Genomic DNA, 19,473 nt, shown 5'->3' with positions numbered 1-19,473 from the left:
TTTCGTCCACAAGTTGCAGGTTCTGGATGTCACCGTCTTCTGTAGCTTGATAAGACTAGGACTCATCTGCGGTGTTGAGTGTAAGAATACAGTGCCTTTTCCTTACAGTTCATCAGCACCGACATCCACGCCTTCTGATCGACTCCGTCCTCCGCTTGGAAGTGGTACGATCTGGTTCAAATGGAATCGTAGTAAATACTTAACTCTTCCATATTCCCAACAATACTTACGGCTAATCAAATCGAATTCTTATCTGTCATCGAGCACCGGATTATTCACCCAGGTTGACGATTTCGTTTCATCTGCGAGGTAAATATCCGAGCCCTTCGTGCGTCACCGTCACACCACTTCTTCAGTATGATTTTTATCGGCATCTTTTTCATTGAAAACTTTTACTTAATTTAGTCCAGTGACGACCGGGAAACTTGTTAATGCTATGAATTCACGGGAATTTCACTAGCAAAAACCAGCGCACCGTAAGATTTCACGCAAAACCACGCCGATGACCTCCTCGTCTCCAAGTCTATCAAAAGCAATACCAACGAACAAATTCCCCTCCGTAATTTGGTGTTAGTATAAATTTGAAATACATTTTAATCGAATCAATGTATAAACATCGTTTATACATAAAATTATTAATTTTTAATCTTTCTTAGTTTAGTAATATTTTTGAGTGTAGAAACGTCAAAGTGATCCGATGCCAGCGCTGCGGCGAGTAGTTCGCGGAACTTATAATATTCAAATCAACCATTAAATGCGTGAACGAAGATACACAATGAAGTGTTACGTCTGTTTGTCTGTGATTAGAAGATGAAGCAGGTCGTTTAAGGGAATCCAATCCCATTCTACCCAGGTTTACAGGTCTCCCCAATGTCCACAAACCGGGGAATGAAATGCGTGCAGTTTGTTACTTACCTTACCAATAAGACTAAGGCCTTGTTGTCCTCTGCTGTCCGAAGAAGTCGTCTCCACTCTACTCGATCCATGGCCATACTTCGCCAGCCTCGTAATCTGCGAAGGGTCCGCAAGTCGCCTTCTACTTGGTTGATCCACTTTGCCCGCTGCGCGCCTCTTCTTCTTGTTTCTGTTGGGTCGCTTTCTAGAACCATTTTCACTGGATCGTCGTGCGGCATTCTTACGACGTGCCCAGCCCACCGTAGTCTCCCAATTTTCCAATGTGGACGATGGATGGTTCTCCCAGCAGCTGGTGCAATTCGTGGTTCATTTGCCTCCTCCACGTTCCGTCATCCATCTGCACTCCACCGTAGATGATACGCAACACCTTCCATTCGAAAACAACAAGGGCGCGTTGGTCCTCCACGAGCATAGTCGAGGTCTCGTGACCGTCTAATCAGCGTCTTGTAAACAGTCAACTTCGTGCGGCGGCGAATTTTATTCGACCGGAGCGTCCTCCAGAGTCCAAAGTAAGCACAATTCCCTGCCATAATACGTCTTTGAATTTCACTGCTGGTATCATTTTCGGCGGTCACCAGTGAGCCCAAATACCCGAACTCATCGACCACCTCGATTTCGTCACCGTCAATCTGAACTCGGTGTTGGATGCTAACATTGTCTTCCCTAGAACCTCTTCCTTTCATGTATTTTGTCTTTGATGCGTTGGTGGCAAGTCCAATCCGCCTAGCTTCAGCCTTCAGTCTGATGTACGTTTTCGCCATCGTCTCAAAGTTCCGTGCGATGATGTCGATGTCATCGGCGAAGCCAAGAAGCTGGATGGACTTCATGAAGATCGTGCCACTCGTGTCTATCCCAGCTCCCAGCATCACCTTGCCGTAGCCCCCTTCGAGATTCAATGGGACTCGAGAGTGTCCCCGATACTCGAACAATGCACATCACTCGATAGCCTTGACTAATCGCGTCAGTGTATCCAGAAATCCGTACTCGTGAATAATCTGCCATAGCTGATCTCGATTGAAATCGATGAACAAATGATGTGTGGGCACGTTGTATTCGCGACATTTCTGCAGAACCTGCCGAATCGCGAAAATTTGGTCCGTGGTAGCGCGGGCACCCATGAATCCCGCCTGGTATTGCCCCACGAACTCTCTTGCATATGGTGACAGACGGCGGCATAGAATTTGGGAGAGTACCTTGTAGGCGACGCTCAGCAGTGTGATCGCGCGGTAGTTGCAGCAGTCCAACTTGTCGTCCTGTTTTGTAGATTGGGCATACGACACCTTCCACTCCTGCGGTAATATCTCCTCCTGCCAAATCCTGTCAATTACCCAGTGCAGCGCTCTAGCCAGTGCTTCATCACTGTATTTTAATAGCTCACTTGGTAGTTGATCTACACCAGTTGCTTTGTTGTTCTTCAGCCGACCGTGCTCCAAGGTCTGTTGCCGTGCCACCTTCGTTTTCTGCTGCTTCACCGTTGAGATGCTCGTCATAGTACTGCTTCCACCTCTCAATATCCGCACACTCGTTCGTGAGAAGGTTACCGTCCAAGTCCGTGCACATATCGGCTTGCGGCACGTAGCCTTTGCGCAAACTATTTAGCTTCTCGTAGAACTTCCGTGTGTCGTTTACGCGGTACAGATTTTCCATCGCCTCGCGATCTCGGTCTTCCTGCTGACGCTTCTTCCTTCGGAAAACCTAGTTTTGTCTGTTCCGCGCTTGTCTGTATCGCTTCACATTCAATCTCGTGCGGTGTTGCAGCATTCTCGCCCATGCTGCATTCTTCTCCTCTACTAACATTTTAAATTCGCCGTCAAACCAGTCATTTCTTCGGTCCGGGATTGCAGTACCTAGTGCCGCTGCAGCAGTACTACCTATGGCGGAACGGATCTCCCTCCAGCCATCTTCAAGAGAAGCTGCGCCAAGCTCCCTAGTAGCACGCTTGTCACAAATCAATTGTAGAAACTTATAGGGTATACGTCCCTAACCTCGGTCTAATATGCAGCCATCGATTACGTTTTTAATCATAACTCATCAATTAATTTACCTGTAAACGATATTCTACTGCTAAATGGTATGCTTAGATATGCTTATCATATCGTTTGCTATCAGGAACCACAAAAAGTTGAAAAACTTACTTTTTTTAAGACAAAAACTCACCAGGGAAATGTATGTAATATCGGTCTATTGTCCCCAAATTGGGTCTATTTATGGATGCAACTTCGTCCTATCCTGTTTGATCCTAAAAAAAAACGCTCTTGGTAACGTTTTCTTATGTTTTTTTTTTATCACTATCACTGTTAACTTAATGCTCTTCATTCCTCAAAACATTTCTTAGAGAAAATTTTACGAAAACTACATTAAATCACTCAAATTAAAAATTAAAAATTAAAAATTTCGCTTATCGTCTTTCGACCGCAGAATATCTAAATCAAAACATTGTGATGTTCATTATACAGGTTTGGCAGAAAAAATCTCCCTTCCTGTTCGTTCCTTATCATCCAAATGCAAACCACATTGTTAACGTTACTCTTGTTGCTATATGCTGTCAAATGAATTTCATGGGCCATAGTTAGGAACATAGAAAAGAAATGTGTCCCTAAAGTTGGGTCCATGATTTACTTGTAAAAACGTTGTTAAACAATTAAAATAAACATAAAATATTCAAACAGTAACTGTGAGTTTTACGTCTAGTGTGTATTATCAGGTAATTCCATTCAATAAATGCCATAATCAGGCCATTTGATGATCGTCAGTGCAACCTTCCCATCTTAACCTTAAAGGTCATGGCGGCTAAAAACTCCGAACAGAGTGATATTCTCAACCAGTTTTATTACTTACGAGAGCTGAAAATGTATTGAAATGTTGTGATATAAATTGATTTGTGTGTGGTACACATTTATCAATCATCAGTGATCAATATTTTCCTTATTTTTTGTGTAATATTCCTTAATTGAATATTTATTTGCGTGATAGGCCGAATGAAAGGACTAGACCCACATTACATACCGTAACCCTATACGACTTATTTCAGTCATAAACAAGTTGCTGTTACTTATTGTGATGAAAGTGTGCTACTCGGGCTGCTCTTCCGTGGGTAGTGCAACTTCCAGCTGCTGCGCGTAGTCCTGGGCAACTCCGGCGTCCCGTAGTTGCTCAATGTTGGGTCGCGGCGTTCGACTTCGACGGGTGTTATGCACCGTCGAGAGTTTTGAGCGCATGCATTCTGCAACTAGGTAGTGGTCCGAATCTATGTTCACACTGCGGTACGTGCGGACGTTGATAATGTCGGAGAAGAATTTCCCGTCGATTAGAACGTGATCGATTTGGTTTTCTGTGCGTTGGTCTGGTGATCTCCAGGTGGTTTTGTGGATATCCTTGCGGGGGAAAAAGGTACTTCGAGCTACCATACCCCAAGAGGCTGCAAAGTTCACGCATCGTTGGTTGTTGTCGTTCGATACGGCATGCAGGCTGTTCGGCCCGATTGCCGGTCTGCCTACCTGAGCGTTTATGTCGCCGATGACGATTTTGACGATTGCGAACAGCCGTCGTACGCCTGCAGTTTGTTAATGCTATGATTAAACGTAGATGGCCCAAATATTTTAAAACTATAGTATACTGTGGTAACTAGTCTAATTTAATTTAATAAGTATTGGTAAAGTCAATGAAAAAAACGATAACTATTGAATTTGAAGCTCGATAGCTGACTTTTTTTCCTCTGTTCGGAACCTAACACTACTGTGACCAGTAAATTGATCTATTGTAGTATATCCCGTGTCCTTAGTTTAGTGCATGTCGTATTACTCCATCACTATTGAGAAATGATGAAGTATTCGATTTTTTTACAGTTGCCACTCTTGCATTTATCGCAAGGATCCGAGTCTAATTGAAAGGTCCCGCTAATTATACCATTCGGAGTGTTGAAACACCCTCCAAAGGCGCACCCCTTTGTCAGTCAAAATTGGATTCCTTAGCAAAAAAATTAAGGTATGACACCGATAATGACCATGCATCAGAACCCTAGTCTTAACCATTTCAAACTAGGGAACAACGAAGAGAAGATTAGGAATCACATAGATGAAGACAACTAACTCATTTTTTTTTCCTTGTTTCAAGATCATCCTCGGTAGACAAAGCCGAGTCTTGTCACTATCAACAAGGCATAAAAAGTAACAAGGACTAAGATGTGTTCCTTGGATTACTGAAAAATCCTGTTCCCCTAGTTTGAAGTAGTCAGGACTAGGAATCGGTGATAGATCTTACATCCCGTAACGTACCACGAAAAGGTAATCTACCCACGTTACGGGGCTGAATTTGATGATCGTCCAGATTTTTTTCAGTTTCAAGTCAGCAAGTGGGCTGTAGTGAGCTCTGTGATTTTAATTTTACCTTCTTTATTTTGAATTAATCTTGAGATTCCGGACTTTAAACATCACAAAGGGCGAACACACTGCTTGTGTGAATGTTCAGTTATAAATTGAAAGCGTCCAACGGGTGCCTTTGCCGGGCAAAGCAGGTGCATAAGTCATGACAAGACTGAGATGGAACCTTGAGAAGGCGGATTGGGACGGCTTTGGCAACTACCTGGTGATGACACGATACTGAGACCAGGTGACTGGACCCAAATCTTGAGTAAGGCCGCTCATCGTCACATCCCAAAGGCTGGAGGTAGGGGAGGTATGAAAACTGTCCGTTGGTAGGGGACAGAAGTTCATACGGCGATTAGGGCTAAACGTAAATGTCAAAGGGCGCTGCGTAGGCTGCAGCTTGATGATCTTTCTAGGGCTGACAGATTGAGGGAGTTTCAGCTTGCTCGATTTAAATCTAGAAGCGTAATTAAAGCTGCAATGCGGGATACATGGTCTGCTTTCACCGCGGACATATCGGAAACCACTAGCTCTGGTGAGCTATGGCGAAAGGTAAAGTCTGTCGGTGGTAAGAATAGACATGTTGAGAGAGTGATTAAGTTGAATGGTGATTATATGAAAGACCCAGGACTTATCAGTGATTTGCCAAGGTGTCGGCAAACAGTTCCTGCGTGTAAAGTCATTGGCTGAGGGGGAGTACCACTACTCCCGTGACAGGCAGTGTAGTCTTGTTAAAGACTATAACAGGGTATTCGAACTTGAAGAGCTCAACTGGGCCCTGCACCGTGGCATTGGTAAGGCTGCGGGTCCTGACGATATTGGGTATCCCCTGCTTAGGAGATTACCTCTGGTCGGCCGATTGCTTCTTCTTGACACAATGAACGAAGTCTGGCTTTCAGGCCAGATACCGGACGAGTGGAAAGAAGGGTTGGTTATTCCCTTTCCCAAACATGGGAAGGATAAAACCCAAATGGATGGTTATCGACCCATAACCCTGCTGAGCTGCATAAGAAAAACACTCGAGCCGATGGTTGATCGTCGTCTGTCGTCTGACCTGGAGAGGTAAGGACGGATCCACCCACAGCGACACGCATTTCGATGCGGCTATGGATCGGAGACGTTCTTCTCTGAGCTCGATCAATTATTGGACAAGGTCTCGTCGGATGATTTGCATGTAGATGTAGCCTCCCTAATTTGCCCAAGGCATATGATATGACATGGAAGCTTCCTATCTTGACTTCCCTCAAGAAATGGGACTTCCAAGGATGTATGTTTAACTGCGTAGAAAACTTTCTACAGAACCGTAGGTTCCGAGTTGTGAACGCTGACGCAACCTCTTCTTCGAGGTTGCTGGAGAATGGCATCCCGCAAGGGTCTGTCATCTCGGTTACACTGTTTCTCATTGCGATGAACTCAGTGTTTGAACGCATTCCTAAGGAAGTAAACATTATTGCCGATGATGTTACCCTCATCGTGTAAGGTAAATACGATAGGGTGGTTAGTAGACTGAAGCAAAATTTGAAATTTTCGCTCCACAGTGCTCAAGCGGTTTCAAATCAGGTCCTGATTAGCCTCCCAAAATTTAAACTCATTTGGTAAGAAGTTAACTTGGCACAAACTATTCAAAGTTTATATGGAAATTACTATGGGAAAACCAAACTTTTTGTTCATTGTCTTCTACCCATTTTCCATATTGCTTTTTCGAAAATTTCTATAACTATTCTTACGGAAAATTTTCTAAGCTACAATTTTGCGGAAAATCGTTTTTCAGACAAATGTCAAATTATTGAGAGATTGATAATCTTATGGCATGATCAAGCAGCTGTTCTGTTAGCAACACTGTATTCTGCAGTGCGACATAGTAGCCATGATATTAGTGCTCTATTCTTCGCACCAGAAACACCCATGAACAGTTGAATAAGCATAATCATAAGACATCAGTGACTTTAATCATTAATAACTTTTGTTCCTTACATTTGATTGAAAGTGGTTATGAACAAAGTTGTAGCTGAGAAAATTTGGTACAATCACTGCTATCATTTTCAAAAGCATAGTGATGTGGTGAACTGTTAGATTTATATGAACAAAAACATAAGTTTCCCATAGTAATTCCCAAATAAACTTGAAATGGTTTGTGGCATGTCAGTTTCTTTCTAAAGTAGTTCAAATTTTGGGAGGCTTAGCAGGACCCAATTTGGAACCGTTTAAGCACTGTGGAGCGAAAATTGAAAATTTTGCATCAGTCTAGTGGTTAGGCATAAAATGCAGGATGCAGTGCAGTCTGTCGTTGACTGAGCAGATAGTGTTGGGTTTGTGATTGTGAAGTCCAAACTGTTGCACGTCTGCTTTGTTCATCATCACAGACCGAGTCTGCCTTTCGTTAGTATCGGTGAGCATGCGGTCAAGGCCGTGCGCGAGATGAAACTGCTTGGTGTGACTATTGATAACAAACTCCGATTTGTTAAGCACGCCAAGTTGGTGAAGGATAATGTCAACAACAAGTTGAATATCCTTCGGACCCTAAATTGTCGCTTCTGTGAAGCCTCTCGTAGTACATTGACCAAGGTTGCTAGGCGTACAGAGTCTGTAGTGGAGCGCTGAGATATTCACCAATAGCTTCCCTATTGGTGGAGAATGGAAAGGTACCTTTGGTGAATGTTGTCACCGAAAACCTGGCCACTAAGGCGCTGAGGCTGTTGGAAAGGGATACCATCTTCAATGACAGGCCCACGGTTGCTAGGCGAGAGGATGGTGGAGCAATTTTACGGGAGTAGATTTTCCCACGTTAGCCCAGCGAGTTAGACCGTGGCAACGGGCATAGGATGCTACTGCCCCGAAAGTTGATTGGAGGGTTAAAGCTATGTGCGGGGCGGGGGCCAGCTGTGGTGTGGTGAATGCTGCATTCAGGGAGGTTGCTGCCTCATACGAGGGAAGGCCCATGCTATATACGGACGGTTCTTTGATCGACGAGGAAGTTGGTTATGGGGTGTCTGGGGAGGCCATAAGCCGCTGCGGCCGGTTATCCGGTCTTCTCAGCTGAGGCCTATGCTCTCCTGCAAGCTTGCAGGCTAACAAACGGGCCTCAGGCCGTTGTATTCTCTGACTCTGCAAGTTGTCTTTCTGCCCTTGAGCATGGGTGGGTTGGACACCCGTGGTTGTTGGAGGTGTAACGGTACGCTAACATAACCAGGGAACCTGAGCACGCAGGTATACCAGGGAATGAGGCTGCTTATAGACTAGCTAACCAGGGTCGTCTTGCTCAGCTAGAGGCCACTTCGGTGCCCTATAGTGACGCTACCCGCTGGGTGAAGCATACCTCACGATACGCATGGAATGTATCTTGGCATAACAACCGTGATGCATTCCTGCGTAGAATTCAAGAACACTACACAAGAGTGGAAAGATGTGCCCAATCCTCGAGATCAGAAAGTTCTGACTCGGCTGAAGATTGGTCATATACGGCTCGCTCATGGACCTCGTTTAAGCGGCAGTGTGGCCTTCTGCCAGGGATGCGGTGCGGTTTTAGATGTAAATCATCTATTGGTGGAGTGCCCGGCTCGAGCACAGTTGAGGGAAGAAATGGGTGTCGTTGGTTCAATCCATGAGGTATTGTACAGAACAAACTGTACTCAATTTCTTGCGGGCGGTTGACTTATATGATATGATATACTCATAAGTAGGTTGAAGTGGCATTAGAAAGAAAATGATTTGTATAGTCACTTCACTTCTTTTTGATAAGAGGGTAGTCTTGAGTCCTAAAGACAATGGTGTGTGAGGGTAAGCGATAACGGGGAGTTATTGATGCTCGGAATGGTTGCTTTGTGCCGTCTCGAATGAACTTAATTCTCCTCTACCAGGGGAATAGTTTAAAGAACGTTAATAGACGGAAGCACGTAAGCAACGGGCGCTTTTAATATGAGGCCTAATGCCGCCATCTTTGACTTGAGTGCGTGTGACGCACGACCGGTGAGGATCTTCGCTTGGCCTGCCAGATTGCTGGTAGTAAAACGGAGTCAAGAGGAACCGACTGGCCTGCCTGCGTTCGGGAACGAATGATTGCGTAGTGTACCGGTATTGCCGACTCGTGACCATGTTACAGTCGCTATAAATCGATGGAATTAAACTTTTTAAATTTAACAATCAAACCTTCTTGCCGAACACTATCGAATGCGTTTTCTATGTCTAGTTGAATGCCCATGGCAAATTCCAAACTGTTTATCTTCAAAAATTGAGTTCGTATTGATGTGCAGCATCGTTCTATTCAAAATTATCATTTCAAAAGGTTTACTTTTTGAAGAAAGCAACCTTATTGGACGGTAGCTAGAAGCTTCAGCTGGATTTTAATCTGGCTTCAAAATTGGAACAACTTTTGCATTTTTCCATTTATCAGGAAAGTATGCCAAATGGAAACATCTGTTTATAATTTTACCAAGAAAGACAAGCTACTCTCTGGGAGTTTTTTGATGAGGATATAGAAAATTCCATAATAACCTGGAGCTATCTTATTAGGAAACTGTTCAGTTATAACTCTTAATTCATCCAAATCAGTCCCGCAGGAATCAGCAAACATATTTTCCCGTGAGAAAATATTCTGATAATCCCGAGCAACCTGATTCTCAATAGAACTATTAAGACCCAAACTAAAACTATGGGAATTTTCGAATTGCTTGGAAAGCATTTTCAGAATTTGTGAACAAAATTTTACCACCTGCTTTAAGCGCTGGAATACGCTTTTGAGATTTTTTTTCAAAAATTTTGTTGGCTTTCAAAAGGGTTTGGAACTCGAGTCTACTTTCGACACATTATTTTAAAAAGTTTTGTTGCTCAGGGCAGAGAATCGCTTTTGAATTTGTTTTTGCAAATCCCGCCAAAGTTCACATGTTCTTTGGTATTGCCTCATACAGACATTTTTCAAACCGATCAAGAGCTGAAGATCGTCGTCTATTATAATTAAATCGAATTTAACGTCGCATTTTGGTACTGAGGGAGCTTTTGAAGAAGTATTCAGAGGTTCAAGAGCATAATTATCATCATCTTTGGTTTGTAAAGGAATATTTGGACCGAAGTTATATTCCATAAATGCTCGATATTGCTATGGTAATTGAAAGTAGAGCTGTTGTGATTAGAAATTATTTCTTGGGATATTTCAAAAGCTACTGGAAGGTGATCAGAACCGAATGGGTAACCAATTGGTTACAAAGTTGACATAAATCAGTTAAGACCAAATCAAAAGTTGAGGGATTGCTTGCTGAAGAAAAGCATGTTGGGCTGTTTGGATATTGAATAGTGTAATAACCTGCAGAACAATCATCAAACAGAATATTACCATTGGAATTGCTTTGAGCATTATTCCATGAGCAGTGTTTTGCATTAAAATCGCCATTAATGAAGAATTTAGACCTATTACGGGTAAGTTTCTGAAGGTCACCCTTGAGAAAAATTTCTTTGCTGGCCTACGCAATGTAATGGCAAAAAGGCAGCTATAAATGTAAGTTGTTCAATTTTCAAAAACTTTGGTTTCAAATGAAGAAAGAATTTTATGTTTGATTCGTCTATCAACAGTGATGGCAACGCCACTGCCGGCTCCATCAAGACGATCATTTCTATAAATGAAATAATTTTCGTCCGTTTTAACCATATGGTCAGGTTTAAGGACCGTTTCAGTTATAACGGCAATATGCACGTTCTCAAAAAGTTAAATAGCTCGTCTACAATATCTTAAAGAGATCGAGCATTCAAATTTAAAATAGTAAAAGATTTAAAATCCATCACTGAATTCCAAAGTCATGACGATATTGTTCGAAAATTTTACTCCAGTTTGAATAGCATAAATCATGGAGTTAGTTTTCAGCATATCAGTAATCATGTCGATTAATGATTTCTGTAAAAATTTTATTTTAGGAACGCTTCCTAAGTCAAAATTATCAAAAGTTCTGTTAGACTTATGTTGGGTAGAATTTTGATTTCTACCCGGTGCAATAGCAGCAAAAGTAGCTCCATTTACTCGCTGAACATTTTTTAGCAGCAAGGGGAGTAGGTATAGATGAAGGATTTGAAGCAGGGCGTTGCTGACCGTTATTAACAGCAGAGGAATTTGTACCTGGCCGGGAACTTTTCGTTTGGATCGAGATTGTAGGATCGCTTTGCGAGACTTACATACCCAAAAATTGTATTTGTGATTTTCACCACAATTTGACCAACATTTAAATTTCTTAGGATCTTCCTTCACAGGACAGTCCTCCTTTGCATGCGAGGAATCACCACAGTTCATGAGTTTAGCTAGCATGTAGCAATTTTTTGTTCCGTGACCCCATCCCTGGCACTTACGGCACTGGGTGAGGTTTTGGAAATTTCCCCCAGTCTTCCTGAAGTGTTCCCACTTCATTGGGACATGGAGCATAAGGCTTGCTTTTTCTAAGACCTTTAAGGGCGGTATTTCATTTCCATTTTGATTACTTGGGCTGGCACAACTCCAAGTAATTTTGCCAGTTCATCTTTGATCTGATCCAGGGATTTACCACTGGGCAAACCTTTCAAGACAACCTTGAACACACGTTCAGATTTGGTGTCATAAGTAAAAGGCTGAGTGATTACTCGGTTTCGAGAAATTCACAATTTCCTCATAAACTGGCAATTTTACGGTTCTGATGATCTTTAATAATCCTTTATATATTTTCTTCGACTACAACCATGTGTATGCTAAGCACCGACACAAACTTCCAGATCATAGCGTGTATCCTTGCCCGTATACAACACAGATGTACGTTGCAAAGGCAACTGTCACCAGCGATGATGACCGGCGACGATGGTTCCATTGCAAGCCTATTCAAGACAAACTTGACTCTCAGCCCACACCGCATGGTTGATATCCAACAACAGAGATATGAATTCTCCTCCAGCCACAACTCCAACTCCCAAGTATGAATGAATGTCTCGAAAATAGGGACAACGAACTTGTTTATGTGGTCATCTATTTCGAGCTCGCAACAACATGGCAAGTACCTTTTGGTACGTTGAAATGACAGAGCCCGTCTGAAAATGATGATGCATTAATTGTGTTAGCCCGAAACCGAGGGATGATGTGTTGTTTTTGCTGGGCGGAAGGCTGCGGGATGATAAAGTGAGCAATTTATTAGAAACCATGTTGGCCTGTGACGGTGCAACCCGAGCGGAACGGGTTGACCCAGCTTTAATAATTAAACAATTCATTTTTACTGCATATCCATCCAAAATTTCCGTGCGAGCTCAGAAAAGTCACACCGGAATTGATTCAATTAAGCTCCTTCTGACAGGATAAAAATTCAAAGAGCATGAATAAAAGTGTCATCCGGATCTCACGGCAGCCCGAGATAATCACCGTAAACGCACTCTCGGCGACTGCCACTGCTACCTAGCGACTGGTGTGACGTGCCGAGTGCTTTAAGCCACGTGGGACTCTCGGAAGTGGTGACAAGCGTGTTTGTAGCAACAGCAACAGAGGAAAAAACACCACCTCCATCGAAGTGTGAAAATGGATTCCACCTCCACCGGAGGCTATGAGAGGAAAAAGGGCACATTTTTCGCGGATAAACAGCATCGCATGTGCTGGGCCAACATGTTGTTGCAAAAGGGAAAATAAATTTATAGGCGATTATGCTGTCGTCATCTGTTATGTAAGATTAATAATGGTCGTCTGAATTGCCGTTAAATTGGCGCACGGCGTTGCTGAGCGGATTCGACTGGGAATTGTAGTTTTTTAATGTTAACACCTACTGTTTCTATATGAACGGCATAACAATTCTAGTCACAATCAAGCACCGGAGAGCAAACGAATTTAACTGTCTCCGTTTTCATAATGGAATTAGTTCCTACGATGGAGCATTATTTAAAGCCAGTCCGGTGGAAAGTCACAACTAAATTACACTCGCTATGAAAGTGAGAGATAAGACCTGAAACGGCAAAACCGTATGTCTGTTGAATGCTTAAAAAGTACTTTCTCCCATCTTTCCCAGGTTGGACTTGCTACTTTTAACTCTTCATCGTAGGGAATGACAAGGACGCTGACGACCACGATGACGACGACGGTGTGGTGGGTACGGAATGAGATGAGTTAAGCAGAAGCCCAAACGTTGCACTGCCAGTAGGATAAAGTGAGGAGCCAGCATCCATTATGCAAGCGAGTTTTTAAAACCACCATTAAATCCATTATCATGCAGTCATTCACACGTCCACTTGGCTGGGTTTGAATGAGACGAGCTAAGGGTGGTTTGGAGGGTGAAATCCTTGTGAAGCACACGATAACCGGAGAGTAATTATGTTTTTTTTTTCGGTGCTGGATACCAGTGGCATCTTCTATGCTTTATTGGAGGGACCGAAGCATGTATTACGCATTTTGCGCTAAAGTAGACTTCTACACTAAATATAATCTTTCGAAATTGTTTCGGTCAGGTATGTTAGCGCTTCATTTTAGCAAAAAAATGTAATCGTCAATCTAACTATTTTAAATTGGTTCACTACTTGACACTAGACTATTGGTCCCAAGCAAATCGATTAGCGTACCCCATTCTAGTCGAAATTCTAGTACTACACTGTGTTTGTTTTGATTCGCTATGAAAGTTTGACAGATAAAATGAGGGGTTAGTGGATTTTCCTATGTTTCGAGGGGTGCATCGATTAGCTTGGGACCGAAGAGAGTACCAAAGGTGAGCCAAAAAGTTGAGCACGTTTTTTCGAGACCTTCTCTGCCGCTATTCGCATAACAGTCATATGTAGATAGGAAATCCATAGGACATGGGACTGTTATGTGAATAGCGGCAGTTTTGGTCTTAGAGTTACCTCAATGGTAATAGGCTTTGAAAATTGGTAAACTTTATTTTTACTCGCCTGCGTGAAAACAAATTTGAAGGTTTATTTTGAGCACAGGATTCTACTATGGTACAACTTGTGCAATAAGATATGTTTTTTTAAATGTATATGGGTTCAATAACAAAGAAGACACTTGATGTATTCCATATATGACATCCTCCGTTAAGTCTAGGATGTAACCGTTGGAATTATCTGAGGCGTTAAATCGCTGATAGCGTCCTTTTTTCGGAAGAGAAGTAAGGCAGTTGATCGGATGTTATTGTATCGATTATGAAGTCCAACACATTTGAGGATTCGCTATGACACTAACCCTAACTAGAACTGCTGTCATGGTAGCAAAGAAAAGAAGTGGATCTCGTGTAGAAAACCAGTTCTTCCTACTTTTACAAACAGTAGCGACGCCTGGCGGTAGCGGGCGTAGCTTTTTGCACGGAAAATATGTATAATGTTTGTTATTTTAAGACAAATCAACTCGTATAATTTATGCGTCGACTTTTAAACAAAGTTGCCAGAACTTATTTCCGAAGATCACAACAACAAATCGGCAAAACCCGTAAGCGAAATATTCAGTACTATTGGGTAATACTTTCCACCTTCAAATTCGACAGATGTGGATAAACTAGTTTTGCGATATGGTGATACAGCATTCCCCCGAAGAACGCGTTACCCACTGAGTTGCACCCACCACACACTGGGCAAAAAGTGACAAAACCGCGACTAAATTGAATATCTCGGCTGCCAAACGGTTTCAGTCAACATGTTATACATATTCTCAAAGGAAAACTCTCCTGAATCGATTGGTGGTGGTCTCATTGGCCGGAAACTTTTGCGTATCGAGATAGAGGGCCGGGATCAACCCAAGTTCCCGGTAAAGTAGGAAATGCCACTATCTATCGACATAATTTTAGACTTTACTTAACGTATATTACTGGAAATTGATAGTACTAAGTATATATGGTGTAAAGACACCATATACGTCCTCAGAAAAACTCTACTGGCCTAAAGAAGGATCCGGAACGACCGATAAAGTGGCCACATTATAAAAAATGTCCTAGAACCTTGCGATTTTTTCTATGTTGTTCAGAATCAAGAGATCAAAGCGTTTTTAATGTGGAAACTATATTTTTGGGTGTAGTGGCCATATTCTGGTTCTCCGGATAATCTGGATTGACCAATAAAGTAGTCACATTATAAAAATTGTTCTAGAACCTTTCGATTTTTTCTATGTTTGTTCAGAATCATGAGATCAAAGCGAATTTAATAAATAATTTAAATTTTGGGGTAAATTGGCCATATCCTCCGGAAAATCTGGATTGTCCGTAGAAGTTGTCATAACGTGTAAACAGTCCTGCAAAACTACGATCTTTTTTCTTAACAATCTTGTTCATATTCAAATAATTAAAACTATTTTTATTTAAAAAAAAATCCCTTGTATCCCACTTCTGGCAGCTGCTTTAAAAAAATTGGTACTTTAAATCGAAAAATTGTACACATTTAAAGTTCTGTGAAGAAGGCTTCAGCTCGATTGATCATAAGAGAACAACATTATATCTGCTATTATATCGATAGGCACTGTAAACTCTCCTAAAAACCCGCAGTTTTTGTATACAAATTCAACCAACCAAACTCAAAACAACCGATATAACTTGAATAGTTGATGTACCAGTAATCAACATTTCAGAAATGTTGAAGCCGTCCTGAAAAGTTACAGCTAATAGCTCATCAAATTTTTTTGAAGAGAAAAAAAATCACGAGGTCTTATTATTTTGTCCGGTACTGTAGTTGTATTTGTTAATTATCGATATGTTTCTGAAGAACTGTAATTGGGCACTTGATTTCAGAGTAATACCGGACTTAAAAGGGGTATTTTTTTTTTTCAATGTATGGTAGATCACAATAATTTCTAAAAAAAAAAAGACTTTTGAATCGTCTCATACTATTTTTTAATAAATGTATGTATGTATGTATATACAATCCAACTTCCACTGTCCGGCAGTGTTTTTATGGAAGAAAAATGTTTGCAATATAATCTATCATTATTATACTGATCTCATTGCAAACAATTTTTGCCCGGAAGTTGAAAGGTGATAGCTCTGTTGAGATTCAGTAACCCATTTCAGAATGTCTGGTCACTCACGTCCATTCCGAGGTTACTTTCACTTACAACAAGCCCCGCATACACGTAGTACCGATATAAAATGTATATTGGTACTGCGTGTACACTTCCATCATCAAAGCAATTCCTGCTTTGTAGATGGCACGTATTTAGTAGGATGCATTTCATATTTTTATATCTAGTTGTAATCAGTTAGATCTCACCGCTTATGTATTGTGTCCTCGACGTGGAAGCATCGTAGTCTAATCTGCAAATTCATCATTCCCTGTTTTTTGTCCTGGGGCAGAACGCCAATGCTTCCGGAAGTGGAGGCGTAGCACCGGAACACACTAGCACGACGCTACAGCAACACAACTATTCAAACAAAATTCTAGCCCGGGAATTTTCACAATAATTCACAATATTAAAACACTGATAAATTAATCATAATGAATCTATATACACATGATAATAATAAAACGAATTACTTTTTGCCTTAGTACAAGCCAAAAAGCACGCGGAAAATACGGAATTTGTGACAGCGAAATTAAAACCGACCGTTTGCGGGCAGAGCCTACTGCGCACTCTCTCATACTATTTTTTAATAAAGTGTCAAAACTATCTGTTCAAAGAGTACCTCCGACCACCTCTTAGGACACTACCGGATGTTTTGGAATACCATGGACCAATTTTCGATCGGTCAGATCATGGACATGCGACACATCAAATCACGATGTTTTCGTTTTAATGTCCAGTACTGTAAGATATAAGAAAATATCTTGGCCTAGAATTAAGTGCGATATGTGTATATCACAGAACGACAGCTTTAGCACGATCGATTGCAATTAGTTGTTAACAGCCCAGCGGATATCATCAAGTACGCCCGACTACAACTCTTCCTCGACGATTTCTGAATGCACACTATATCGAAAAGTAGGACGAAAACGACTCCAGTTCAATGATCTTACGGAACAATCCAAAGCTAAAAGTTGTCAACGGCTAGCCCGTGATCATCCCTTAGATAAGCTGCTAAGAGTAGCAGAAGCTGCTGCACGCAAACTCGAAAGCTCAGCAGTCACGAAGATTTTGAAATTGTTGAGAAATGGTGGTGAGTCCTGGGCGAAGAATACGTTGAATACGTCAGAGGTGTACCAGAAGATTGAACCATTCCCCGAATCGTCTTTGATGTTGAAAACCAGACTTGGATTGAGCAAATCAAAGTATCAAGGTATTAAAATCAGTTTTTTTTTTCAATTTAACACTTATACTATGTAACGGCGCCGGTGGTGTAGTGGTAAGCGTGATTACCTCTCACCCCAGCAGGCCTGGGTTCAATCCCAGTCGGCGCCGCCGGGATGTTCTGAGGCATAACATCTCTGATCACGCCTTCCTTCGGATGGGAAGTAAAGCCGTTGGTCCCCGGTTCATGAGTTGATGGGTCGATAGGTAGTGTCCAGGTGTGGGAGCTGTCTTCCTGGCACGTCGGTAGCATTGGTGCTCAGCACGGAAAACAAGATCGACGGAAAAAAACAAACCAAAGAAAAAAAAAAAAAAAAAAAATACTTATACTATTCGCACCTTAAATTATCAGTAAATTTTAAGAGAGCTATTTATATGAATTTATTCAAGGTATCATCAAATTTATGAAACATCAGATATCTTGGGCGGATATGATTTCATATAGCAATTCTATCATTCCACCATTTTCTTCACCGAATTGGGCAGACGGTTATCTGTCGACCTCCGTTTCCGTTCGGGATTTAATAAAGAACGATTTCGAACGGGTCCTCGAACTGGATGACGTAAGATCCAAGATATTTGAACTCTGTGCCGACTACAGAAACGTACCGATTGATTGTGTGGTGAGGATTGCCGGAGGCCCTGACTCAGCGACTGGATTCAGCCACTACAATCAATCCAATATTCTTGGTAACGACGATTCGCTGCTTTCAGAAAATTATATGCTATTGCAACTGCTGAAGAAAACCGGTGAATCGATTTATCACAATCCGAACCCGCAATCGGATTATTTCTGCCGCCCCCGCTCTCTATGCTGGACAAAAGAAACGGATGTCATAACCCGGAAAATGTTCGATGCATTTTTTTACGAGATAGATCAAATCAAGGATGAACCCGTGGTGGTTACGGTTAAGAATATTGAGCTTCACATTACAGCGCAAGCCATTTATTCGATGATCGACGGAAAAGTTGCAAATGCTATAGTTGGCAATATAAATACGCATGCATGTCCAGTGTGCTTGGACACTAAGAGCGGAATAATTGGACCTTCTTTCTTCCATGCCCGTTTGAATTCCGTTGAGTGGGCCATCCGCTTAGCAGCCGAAAAATCAGTACCAGGACATCCTGCTCTCACTCACCCGCAAGTAAAGCTGGAAGCCAGACGAATTGCAGACTGCCTTGAACAACATTTCAAAGTACAGGTTAACCGTCCGAAACCAGGAGGAAGTGGTAGTTCCAATAATGGCAACCTTGCCGGCCGTTTGCTTTCAGAGCCTGACATATTTGCCGATATTTTGAATGTTAGTAGGAATATGTTGCAAAATTTGAGACTTATCAACAATTTGGCGCTTTCGTCACGGAAGCTGAGTGCTGAAAAGGTGAAGTTGCTTTACGAACGATTGGAAAAAAAGTATTCTGGAGGAGTTCCCGTTCATTAAAGCATTACCACCTTCTTTGCACAAATACAAACATTTAGCAGATTATATTGATCAATTGGTAAGGTAAACTACCTAAGCTATAAAAATCAAACTAATCATTTATTTTTTTTCAGCCATACACTATGCATTTTGTGGATGAGCAGGCTGGAGAGCGAATGCACAAACGCCATAAATTTTGTAGGCCAAACCTTGCTTGAAAAATGTCTCCCGAGGCAAATTTATCAGATTTGATGGCAACGGCATTAGCATGGTCCGATCCGAAGCTATCGTACCTTTTTTTTTTTTTTCCTTTATTAACGAGACTTTCAGCCTCAACTATCGTACCTAACATACCACAATGAAGGCTCGAAAGTATCATTTGGTAGTAAGGACGTGAAATTCATGGAGGAAGTGGCAAAATATTATATGGATAGCGGTGTAGAAGATAAAGGGGAAATGAATGGCGAGCAAGATTGCGACGAAATGGAATACGACAGCGCGAGTTTGTGTGATTTTGATATTTACAGTGACGAAGAAGACAAGGAATGAATATCGTTTTTTAGAGGACCGGATAGGCCTAGATAAGTCTTTTAATTTT

The 19,473-nt window shown here is 41.9% G+C and overlaps 1 pseudogene; it reads left to right on the top strand.

Moving 5' to 3' along the window:
- Window positions 1–17,888: 17,888 nt before the first annotated feature.
- Window positions 17,889–19,237, top strand: LOC135717125 (uncharacterized; annotated as a pseudogene).
- Window positions 19,238–19,473: the final 236 nt, after the last annotated feature.

This window comes from Ochlerotatus camptorhynchus, unplaced genomic scaffold, assembly GCF_037179485.1.
Source record: "Ochlerotatus camptorhynchus isolate MF236.1 unplaced genomic scaffold, CSIRO-AGI_Acam_v1.1 ptg000002l, whole genome shotgun sequence".
Taxonomy (NCBI): domain Eukaryota; kingdom Metazoa; phylum Arthropoda; class Insecta; order Diptera; family Culicidae; genus Ochlerotatus; species Ochlerotatus camptorhynchus.
Note: the sequence above shows the minus strand (reverse complement) of the source record. Positions and strands in the feature narration are given on the sequence as shown.